The 12,005-nt window shown below is 40.1% G+C and overlaps 1 protein-coding gene and 1 pseudogene across 6 annotated transcripts in view; one reads left to right on the top strand and one right to left on the bottom strand.

Annotated features, from left to right (window-relative positions):
* The window catches only part of DTNB (dystrobrevin beta), a 233,619-nt gene that overhangs the window by 214,124 nt on the left and 7,490 nt on the right, over window positions 1-12,005 (bottom strand). The window lies entirely within an intron of this gene.
* Window positions 665-2,049, top strand: LOC124239694 (glutathione peroxidase 1-like; annotated as a pseudogene).

The following is a 12,005-nucleotide window of genomic DNA, read 5'->3' as shown; positions in this document are numbered from 1 at the left end:
TACAGCTAACATCACACTGAATGGTGAAAAACTGAATGCTTTCCCTCTAAGACTGGGAACAAGGCAAGGATGTCCACTCTCACCACTTCTATTCAACATTATATGGAATGTCTTAGCCAGTGAAATAAGACAAGAAAAGAAATAAAAGGCAAACAGATTGGAAATTAAGAAATAAACCTATCCCTATTTGCAGACTACATGATTATGTTTGTAGAAAATCCAAAGGAGCATACAGAAAAGCTCTGAGAACTAAAAAGTGAGTTTAACAATGTTGCAGGACACAAGGTCAAAACCTAAATTCAACCACAGTTCTATATATTAGAAATCCACAACTAGAAATGGTGTATTTTTTAAATAGCATTTATAATATCTCTAACAAAAATAAGATGCTTGGGTATACACTAACAAAATATGTACAGATCTGTATATTGGAACTACGAAACACTGATGAAAGAAATTTTTTAAAGACCTAAACAAAACAGAAAGACATGCCATCTAATCAGATGGTCTAATCAAAATCACAACAGAATTTTTTGTAAATATACATAATTCTAAATTTTATATGGATAGGCAAAAGGAACAGAATAGACAAGACCATTGTGAAAAGGAAGAATAAAGTTGGAGGATCATCCTACTCAGTTTTAAGAATTACGAAAAAGCTACAATGATCCATACAGGATGGTATTGGCAAAGGGATAGGTACACAGATCAATGGAACAGGACAGAGTCCAGAAATAAAGCCACACAAATATGGCCATTTGATTTTTTATTTTAAGGTGCAAAGGAAATTCAATGTAGAAAGGATAGCCTTGCTGTTGGAAAAACTGGTTATCCATATGTCAAAAAGATGAACCTCGACCTGTAGCTCACACCATATTAAAAAAAAACTAATTCAAAGTAGTAGATGTAAGTGTAAAATGTAAAAGCATAAAACTTGTAGAAGAAAACACAGGAGAAAATCTTCATGGTCTGGTCATATCACACTAAAAGTGTGACATTACACCAAAAGCACAAACAATAAGAGAAAAAAATGATAATCTGGACATGAACAAAATTAAACACTTTTGTTCTATGAAAGAAACCAATAAAGAAATTAAAAGACAAGCTACCCAGTGGGAGAAAAATATTTGCATTGATGCAAAGAAGAGAGAAAATGTCAAGGCTTAAATCAGCTAAGTACCAACTCAGAGCAGGGTATGCCAGCCAGAAGACCTCCATGGCAGCATTTTAGGAAAACTCAGCTCCTACAACTTAAGCGCCCATTGTGCTAAAAATCAAGCCCAAATTCGAATTTTGAAAGCGCGCAAAGTACGCTTCGCTTCTCGGACCCCCACGCCCCGCGCGCCGCTCAGCTCGGGGCAGCGCTCGCGGACGCCTTCGCTGCAGCCCGCCGGCGCGGGGCCCGGGAGCCTGGGCTCCTGCGGGACAAGGTGCTGCTCGGCGACAACGTGGCATCGCTTTGAGGCACAACGGTCCAGGGCTACACCCAGGTGAACCGGCTGCAGCGGCGCCTCGGGCCAGGGCCTGGTCGTGCTCGGCTTCCGTGCAACCAGTTCCGGCCTCAGGAGAACATCCTGGTCTTGGCATCCGGCCAAGCACGAAAAGATCCTGAATTCCCTCCAGTACTTCCGACCCGGCGGCGGGTTCCAGGCCAACTTCACTCACTTGGAGAAGCGCGAGGAGAACGGCGCGCAGGCGCACCGGCTCTTCGCCCTCCTGCGGGAGGCTCTGCCCGCGACCCCGTGAAGACGCCACCGCGCTCGTGACCGACCCCCGCGTTCATCACCTGGTCTCCCGCGTACCGCGACGACGTCGCCTGGAACTTCGAGAAGTTCCTGGTGGGCCTGGACGGTGTGCCCGTGCGCAGGTAGAGTTTAGAGTTGCCGCTTTCCTACCATCGACATTGACGTCGAGCCCGACATCGAAGCCCTGCTGTCCGGGGGCGCAGCTGTGCCTAGGGCACCCCTCCTACCCCCGCTGCTTGGCAGTCACAGCGCTGTCCTCTGGGGATGTCATCCCATGATGGTTATTTCCTCTAAACCTGCATGAGGAACGCCTGACGTCCAGGAAAATCCCCCAAGATGGGCGCTGGTCCTGTCTATCCCAGCCTCCTCTCTCCCAGACCTATAGAAAATGAATTGGAGATGCTGGAACAGCATGGCAGGGTATTATGGAAAGAGTCAAAAGGTATTCCCCTTCCCCATGTTGCCCAACCTTTACCAATTCCATCTATACTGGATTGACAGCACCTTTTTTTTTTTTTTTTTTTTTTTTAGCCTGATGGCTTTCTCTGACCGCTCAAGTCCATTTTGTTCCCTGCATGGCAGGTCTAAAATACTATGGATTTGCCACTCCCTGGAGTCTTAACCAGTGACTGATGGAGTTAGTATATAAATACCCCACCTATCTCGCCCTCTCAATGCCATAACTCTAGGGACATGTTTGACACTGGTTCAGAGAGCTCCCCAGTGGGAATAAGCTCCTTACCCACAGTGGTAACATCCTTCATAAACCCTTCATTTGCTAACTTCCTTTCTGTATCTCTCTTCCTGGTCCCCTACTGGATTTCCTGGAATAACCTCCAAAACAAAATACTTGCACTCAAATCCTTGTCTAAGAGTCAGCTTCTGGGAGAACTCAAAATAAAATATTAAATCTTTTCATTTCAACCAAGCTTATCATTCAGATTACCTAAAATCCAAATTCACAGGGTACACATAAACTAAGGTTACTATAAATGATTTTTCCTGGGCCTTAGTGATAGGCAACTCCATCTCAGTGCTCTGTGGATATTAATACCTGCATCTTTGTAATTATGCGTGTACCAGGTCCACATCAACAAAGGACTAATCCTACTGCCCCATGTCATTATATGTCCTTGTCTTCCTGATAGCATCTTGAAGACCAACACTTACATGAATGGAAGGTCATCTCTCTACTTCCTTCCACTTGGACTCCTGGCACTTTGCCTTTTCTTAGCCTCACAATCTAGAGATAACCAACACCTCCTTATCGTTCCCTTCACATACTAAGTCTCATTTCAAACTCTGCCATTTCCTTCCTCATAGTCACTCTCATATCCACCCTTTTTTCCCATTTCAACTGCCAAAATCTTTGTCCACATGAATGCACAAATAAAATTCTATGACACCATGATCTCAGGACTCTGCACCCCCTTCTTCCTGTAGTTCATCCTGTGGACAGACAGAGAAATCCACTGGGTGTACTTATTCAAACGTGTTTGATCTGCACTGGATCCTAATCACCGGACTCAGGAGCTTCATTCCACCCGATTAAAAAAATCAGACCGCAAAGTAAAATAAGCCAGATAGAGAAAGACAAATACTATATGCTCTCACTCATATGTGTAATCTAATAAAACAAAAAAAAGTCAAACTCATGATGGAAATAGAGTAGAATGGTGGTTGCCAGGGGCTGGGGAGTGGGGGAAATGGGGGAGATGTCGGTCAAAGGATACAAACTTTCAGTTGTAAGATGATTAAGTTCTGAGGATCGAATGTACAGCATGGTGACTATAATTGATAATACTGTACTATATACTTGAAATTTGCTCAGAGAATAGATCTTAAACCACCACAAAAAAAGGTAACTATGTGAGGTGATAGATGTGTTATAACTTAATTATGGTAATCATTTCACAATATATACATATATCAAATCATCATGTTGTACACTTTAAATGTATACAATTTTATTTGTCAACTGTACCTCAATAAAGCTGGGGAAAAAAATTTAACAATATATTTGAATACCTTCCCGGGTCATTGAGTACTCTTCAAAACATAATTCTGAATGGTAGAATGTAATTTTATCACAATCATTCATCCAAGCCTTGACTGTTGGCAATTATTTCCAATTATCTAGTATTCTGAACAATGCAATAAACATCTTTGAAGCAAAATTTTTTTTAAAAAGGGGGGGCCAGCCCAGTGGTGTAGTGGTTAAGTTTGTGCATTCTGGCTTTAGTGGTCCAGGGTTTGCAGGTTCAGATCCCAGGCACAGACCTGGCACTGCTCATCAAGCCATGCTGAGGTGATATCCCACACAAAATAGAGGAAGACTCACACAGATGTTAGCTCAGGGCCAATCTTCCTCACAAAAGAAAAAAAGAAGAACCAGAGCATAGCCTTAGTCTACAAAATGTAAAGAAGACCCGAGTCTTAGCTATGAGAATGTAAGCAAAATTTCTTCAATCTAAAGACTTGAAACTATAAGTTCTTAGAAGAGCCTGTTTAATGTTCTAGGCCCAAAGCCCAATGAATGAATGAGTTTTTAGATACAACACCAAAAGCACAATCCATGAAAGAAAAAATTGGTAGGTTGGATCTTAACAAAATTAACTGCTCTGAAAAAGATACCATTAAGAGAAAGAAAAGACAAGCCCCAGAGTAAAAGAATTATTTTCAAAACACATATCTGATGAAGGACTTGAATCCAAATTATAAAAAAAAAACTCTTAAAACTCAATAAGAAACAGCCCAATTAAAAAATGATCAGGAGCCAGCCCTGTGGCCGAGTGGTTAAGTTCGCACACTCTGCTTCGGCGGCCCAGGGTTTTGCTGGTTCAGATCCTGGCCACAGACATGGCAGCACTCATCAGACCATGCTGAGGTGGCGTCCCCCATAGCACAACCAGAGGCACTCACAACTAGAATATAAAACTATGTACTGGGGGACTTTGGGGAGAAGACGAAGAAAAAAAAAAAGATACCCCACCAAAGAAGATATACAAATGGTAAATAAGCATATAAAAAGACGTTCAACATCATTTGTCATTAGGAAATTACAAATTAAAACAACAATAAGATACCATTATACACCTACTAGAATGGCTAAAATCCAAAAAACTGACAATACCAAGTGCTAACAAGAATGTAGAGCAACAGGAACTCCATCCGTGGCTAGTGGGAACGCACAAACAGCCACGCTGGAAGATAGTTTGGCAGTCTCTTAGAAACTCATCATAGTCCTACCATTTGATCCAGCAATTGCACCACTAGTTATTTACCCAACTGAGTTGAAAACTTATATTCAAACAAAACCTACACCCAAGAGTTTATACCAGTTTTACTCATAATTGCCAGATACTGAAAGCAACCAAGATGCCCTTCAATAGATGAATGGATAAACAAACTGTGGTACTTTCATAAATGGAATATTGTTCAGCAATAATAAATGAGCTATCAAGCCATGTATAGACATGGAGGAAGCTGAAATGCACACTGCGAAGTGAAAAAAGCCAGTCTGAAAAGGCTACATAGTGTATGATTCCAATTTTATGACCTTCCAGGAAAAACAAAACTATACAAATAGTAAAATGATCAGTGGATGCCAGAGATCCGAGGGGAAGAGAAGCGGGATGACTAGGCAAAGCACAGGGGAGTTTTTAGGGTGGTGAAACTCCCATATGATACCGTAAGGGTGGAGACATGACACTATGCATGTGTCAAAACCAACAGAAATCTACAATACAGAGTGAACCTTAATGTATGTACATTTTTTTTTAATCCTTTAGGATGTCAGAGGATCCGAGGATGAAATGCAGAATGTGACCAAACAACCTAACCACATTACAATGTATGAAACAGTCTCACTGAAGAGAGTGGGCAAAAAGTAGTGACCTAAGTAACTCTGGAAATGAATGGAGTCTGTAAGACTAAAGGCAAAACAAAACATACACAGGTACTAGACTCTAGCTTCCCACAGGTTATGGGTTAACAATTCTGATATGGCTTTGCACGTATACTGGAACTGAACAATTAAGTAAATAGACGGCGGATGGTGGAGTGTGAGGTTACAGATAAGCAAAGTGGGAAAGAAGCTACAATGATCCCTAAGGTGATGGATTACACTTGGAGACATCAGTATAAGTTCATGTGTAGCTTAATATAGACACAGACAGTTACATATAGAAGTGTTTGTACATATGTGGACATACATGGGTTAATACACACACATATATATCCTTACTCTGTCAACTCAGAGGAGCTAGAAACAACAATATCCCAATAGCAATGAGCAAACCTAGTTCCCAAATTTTGGTTTATAAAGTCATTCACCAATAAAAGGAACCAGGAGAATTCCAAATAATTTAGGTAGATATTCCACCCTGAAGAAAGTGGAGCATAACTCCCCACTCTTCAAGTGTGAGCTGCACACAGTGACGACTTCTTTCCAAGGAGGAAAAGGGGGAGGTGGAAATAACATGACAGTGGAGAAAGCTGACAAACACCACCTCAGCCAGGTGATCAAGCTCAAGGATCAGTAGTGATAAATCACGTTGACAGTTATGTACCCTTGACATGATGTGATGAAAATGGCATTTTACCTCTGCGGTCTTCCTCCCAAAAACCTCTCAACCCAGTCTGATCATGAGAAAACCATCAAGCAAAACTCAATTGAGGGAAAATCTACAAAATACCTAACTAGTACTCCTCAAAGCTGCCAAGTTTCATCAAAAACTGGATCATGGACCTGCCCCACAGCTGAGTCGTTAACTTTGCACGCTCTGCTTTGGCGGCCCAGGGTTTCACTGGTTTGGATCCTGGGCACAGACATGGCACCACTCGTTGGGCCACGGTGGGGTGGCATCCCGCATGCCACAGCTAGAAGGACCCACAGTTGGAATGTACAACTATGTACTGGGGGGATATGGGGAGAAAAAGCAGGGAAAAAAAAAGAAAAGAGAAAAAAACTGGATCAGAAGTCTGAGAAACTGACAAAGCCAAGAGAAGTCTAGGGAGACATGACAACTAAGTGTAATGTGGTGCCCTGGATGGGATTCTGGAACAGAGAAGGCAACTGGGTAAACACTAAGGAAATCTGAATAAAGTACTGATTTTAGCTAATAATAATGTGTCATCATTGGTTCATTAATTGTAGCAAATGAACCAAACTAATGTAAAATGTTAAACAGAGGGAACAGAGGATGGGATGCACATAGGAACTCTCTATTATTGTTCAATTTTTCAGTAAATTTAAAACTATTCTAAAAAATAAAGTTTATTTTTTTAAAGACAGTACAATTACATATTTCTTTTCCTTTATTCTCTTAACTGATTTAAAAAGCAACTGCATGAAACAATATCTATAAAATTGTATTGTTGGGCCTGTAACACATAACAATCCTAAATGTCTACATACCTAATGATAGTGCCTCAAAATACACTAAGCAAAAATTGATAGAACTGAAAGGAGAAACTGACAAATGCACACATACTTGGAAACCTCAACGCTCCTCCATGATCGATACAAGCAGAAAGATGGGTGTGGAAGGACTGAGCAACACCATCAGCAAACTGGATCTAACTGACATTTATGGAACATTCCACCCAATAATGACGAAACACAAATTCTTTCCAAGTGCACATGAAACACGCATCACCAATTTCAGAAAAGTGACTACTTCTGGAGATGGAAGCAGAATAATGTCACTGCAGAGGGATACCACCTCTACTAGCTATGTTTTACTTATTAGGCTGGGTTCTGGGTACACTGCATTATTCTTTATGCTTTATATGTCCTATTTCATAATAAAATTTGAAGTCATTTACTTTGAGCATATTCTCTGGTAAACCTTTTCTTTAGTGGTTTGGGAGGAAAAAAGGGCAGGTCTCCATATATTTTATTATTAAAATGGAGTATACCAAATACCATAAGCTCTATACTTTTATCCAAATGTACAGGAACTCTCACAAACTCCATAATTTGGTATAATATTTATTACTTCAAATCTTCAGCAATGTCTTCCGTGAGTATCCCAACAATATTTGCTAGCAAAGGATGCATTTAGTTTGTCCCCAAACTAAAATTATTAATTTGACTATATATTATTTTAGCCACTCTTACCAAAACAGGAAGAACAAAGGTTTATGGTTTTTTGTCTTTTACTCCTAAACTAAGAAAACTCCGAAGAAATTTCTATAAGTGTATCATTGTTAATAAAATTTTAAGGTGCTAGATTAATTAGCACCTGACTGTAATTATCACTCACAATTATTGAAAAGGCTCAATAAGTTTGTCTTCATATTCTGAATGCTTAGTTTTACAATATCTCAACTGGTAATGTTAGCCTCATACTATCATTAATGAATATCTTAAGGCACAATATACTCAACAGTGCATATAAACCCATATATGAAACAGTATTTTTAATAATTTTCAGGGTTTTTTTTTTTACTGCTTAGATCATTATTGTTTTGTACTTTGCATTTAACTGACAACAAGCTCATAATATAAATGGACGTGTCAGCTGTGCTTTTTTCTTGCTGCTCATATGTCGTTGCAATATTTCTTCAACCTTTGAGTGAATCTGAAACTTCAATGTGCAGTTTCTTTGCAGGAGTCTTTTTAAACCCTTTGTCTATATAGCAAGGTTCATTTCATTCAAATCAGATAATATACTAATCTGAAAGACCACCGAACCAGGCAGGGGTGAAGTGTCATACATCCGAATGAAAAGTAAGTACACAAATAAGGAAGCTTGCATTCTCGGCCCCTCCAGGTGGCGGTGTCCCCACTATGCTCCTCTCAGGTTACCTCGCTTTCCACACCTGGTGTACATCATCAGACATGCAGAAGGAGTCAAGTGTCAACCTGTGCACTAGATAGCAGGAAAAGTCCAGTGCCCATATGCTCTTGCTATACCCTGCCTAGAGGATCATTTTGCATGCCTCCCCCTTGGGAAACCATTGCTTTTTAAAAAATCTAGAATGAGAAGATGGGACTGTGCTAGGCTTGAGGAATATGGATAGCAGAATTAGATGAGGAAATTCAGCGCCTAAGTGGTTAGCTAATTTGGCCTAAGGTTACAAAGCTAGTAATGCAGGGAGTTAGGGAACCGATTTGACTCTACAGCCCTTTCTTTCGACTGTGCCACGTCGCCCCCTCCAGGGCAAACACCAGGACTCCAGGAGCGAGGGAAGCATACAGGTCTCCAAACGGTGGTGCTGGATCAGACCTTAGGCCAGAGTTAAATGGGGTCCGGAGGCCTGTGCAACAAAAGGCTGGACCCTTGTTTGTCCTGCTTAGGAAGTGATGCATTCCAGAGTTAGATTAAGTCTTCGGGCAGAAGTTAAGTAACTCCCACAGTAAAGACTAAAGCAAAGAGCAGGCTCTAGAAATGTTTCCAGAATGTCTCTGTGCTGCGCCTAAGTGTTAAATATCCTTCATTTCCCTTGAATCTTTTTGTTAATGTCTTAACCCTCTATGTCTCAGTTACTTCAAAGCATACAGGTATCAAAACTTCTTGCGCAAGTTCACTGTCTCCCAGCAAAACTCGCGTCAGTTTTTCTGGATGCCTACTGAATTAAGAAATCAGAGATGACTGAGACCATCACTAAGAAGCACTTAGCTGTAACCAGTCAAACTTCCCTGAAAGAGAACTAACTGCCTTGCTTATTTCAAGAAAATTTTCAACTATCCTTCCTCTAATACTTTTCTCTTCTCTTTCAGATTTAAAAAAAAAAAAAAAATGCCAGGGAAAGTAAATGTTTGTAAAACCCTACAGATTTTCTTTTTCACAAATCTGGAAAAGTTCCAATAGGTTCCAATAAAAAACATTCAATAACTGCATTCCACTATTACACAAGGCTCTGAACAGCAAGTACAACCTCAGAGAGCTGTAGTAACTATGAAATAAATTACAGAAAGCATTTAGCACAATGCCCGGCACAAAATAAGAGCCTAATATTATTATTTTTGTATTATTATTGTTGTTGTTGATGTTAGCATGTGACTACCCTCTTGTATGATGCCTAGACTAGAATTCTATCGGCTAAGCTCCTTTTTCTTAATTTACAGATCTTCTGATTTATTTAAAAGTATAAAAACATAGACTTGGAAGAAGAATAAATATTTTGTTATCAATCATCTGAAACATTTTAAATTTGGAATAGAGAAAAGGTTTTAACAAAACTGAAAGGAGGTAAAGAGGTAGAAGTGCAATGTGCCCAAGAAATGAGAGAACAGAATGTAGGAAAATAGGGGAAAGCAAGCCACAAAAAAAGAGAAACAGGTGCCTCTCATCTGCTAAAGACAAATGTCATAGTTTTCCCTAAAACCTGCCATGGGCTGCTTAGTTCATAAGAGCAAATTTTACTTCTAAGCAAAGATACTAAATTACTTACATAATAAGGAAATATTAAAAACATATGAACAATAAAGAAAAAAATACACTCTTGAAATGACATGCAAAGCTCTAGTTTTCATAGTCATATTTCAGGAAAAGTACCCTTGTTCATTATTTCTATAGTTAAGCTTATCCCAAGAGAGATTTTTTTTTTAGAAAGATAGATAAGAATTACTTCTTCAAATGACTTTGGAATTAATGAAAAGAAAATAAGACCAATTAAATGTGTTGCAACCTAAATCAAATTATTTATAATTCTTTTTGACCATGACAGCAGGGTGCCGCTTCCACATCAAAATCCTGGATGGTAACAACTTCTTTTCTGAGTTCTCCTATCTTTAATTTCGGTTAACACATTGGTATTAATGATGATGAACTACAAAAACCACCAGCAAGGCAAGAGAGAATCAGATTGCAAGGGCTTAGAAATAACCTAACTTAGACCCCAAATTTTGCACATCTAAGTAAATAAAATGTCTTGTCCCAGCTTACAGTTGTATTTCACAACAAAGAAATGGAAACAGAAACCCAGAACCCCTAAATCCTCGTCCATTATACCACCCTTCTATATGTGAAGACATTAGGATAATTTTTCTCTGTCTCCGGTCTGTAGGGAAGATTTCATAAACAATAAATTAAAACCACAAACTTAAAACTTTGGTGCATCAAAAGATCCTATTTTAAAAAAGTTTTAGGTACCAGCCCCATGGCTTAGTGGTTAAGTTTGTCAAGCTCTACTTTGACAGCTCAGGTTCGTGGGTTTGGATCCCAGGCATGGACCTACTCCACCCGTCAGCCATGCTGTGGCAGCATCCCACATATAAAGTGGAGGAAGATTGGCACAGATGTTAGCTCAGGGCTAATCTTTCCTAGGAAAAAAAGAGAAAAAGAAAACAAAGTTTTGTTTTTGTTTTTTTAAAGATTGGCCCTGAGCTAACATCTGTCGTCAATCTTCTTTTTTTTTTTTTTGCTTCTCACCAAAGCCCCCCAGTACATAGCTGTATATTCTAGTTTTGAGTGCCTCTGGTTGTGCTACGCAGGACGTCGCCTCAGCATGGCTTGACGAGCAGTGCCATGTGTGCGCCCAGGATCCGAACCAGCAAAACCCTGGGCCGTCGAAGTGGAGCGTGCAAACCTAACCACTTGGCCACGCGGCCAGCCCCGAAAACAAAGTTTTAAAAGCCACAAACTGTGGGGCTGGCCCCGTGGCCGAGTGGTTAAGTTCGCGCGCTCCGCTGCAGGCGGCCCAGTGTTTCGTTGGTTCGAATCCTGGGCGCGGACATGGCACTGCTCATCAGACCACGCTGAGGCAGCGTCCCACATGCCACAACTAGAAGAACCCACCACGAAGAATATACAACTATGTACCGGGGGGCTTTGGGGAGAAAAAGGAAATAATAAAATCTTAAAAAAAAAAAAAAGCCACAAACTGTAAGAACATATTTGAAGCCATGTAAGTGAAATATAAGCATCCAAAATGTAGTAAAAATTATAAATCAATATGAAAAAGACAAACAGTAGAAAAACATGTAAATGATGAAAACAAGCAAATCACAGAAGAGAAAACCTAAAGAGCCAACAAAAACATGGAGCAACGTTTAAACTCACTAGTAATCAGAAAAACATAAACCAAAAACCAAAACAAGATTATATTATATATCCAGCAGATGTGCAAAAATCACAAACCCTGTCAATACCACAGCTTGACAAGGCAGGGAAGCAAGAGAAGCCACACATCCCTGGTGGGAATGTAAATTGGTAGAACCACTTCGGAGAGGAATTTAGCAATATCCAGTAAAGGTGAAGATGTGCATGGCACACAAGCCCGTGGTTTACTCCTGGGTACACACTCTAA

Source organism: Equus quagga, chromosome 5 (genome assembly GCF_021613505.1).
Source record: "Equus quagga isolate Etosha38 chromosome 5, UCLA_HA_Equagga_1.0, whole genome shotgun sequence".
NCBI lineage: Eukaryota > Metazoa > Chordata > Mammalia > Perissodactyla > Equidae > Equus > Equus quagga.
The sequence above is the reverse complement of the archived record's forward strand: the minus strand, read 5'-3'. Positions and strand labels throughout refer to the sequence as shown.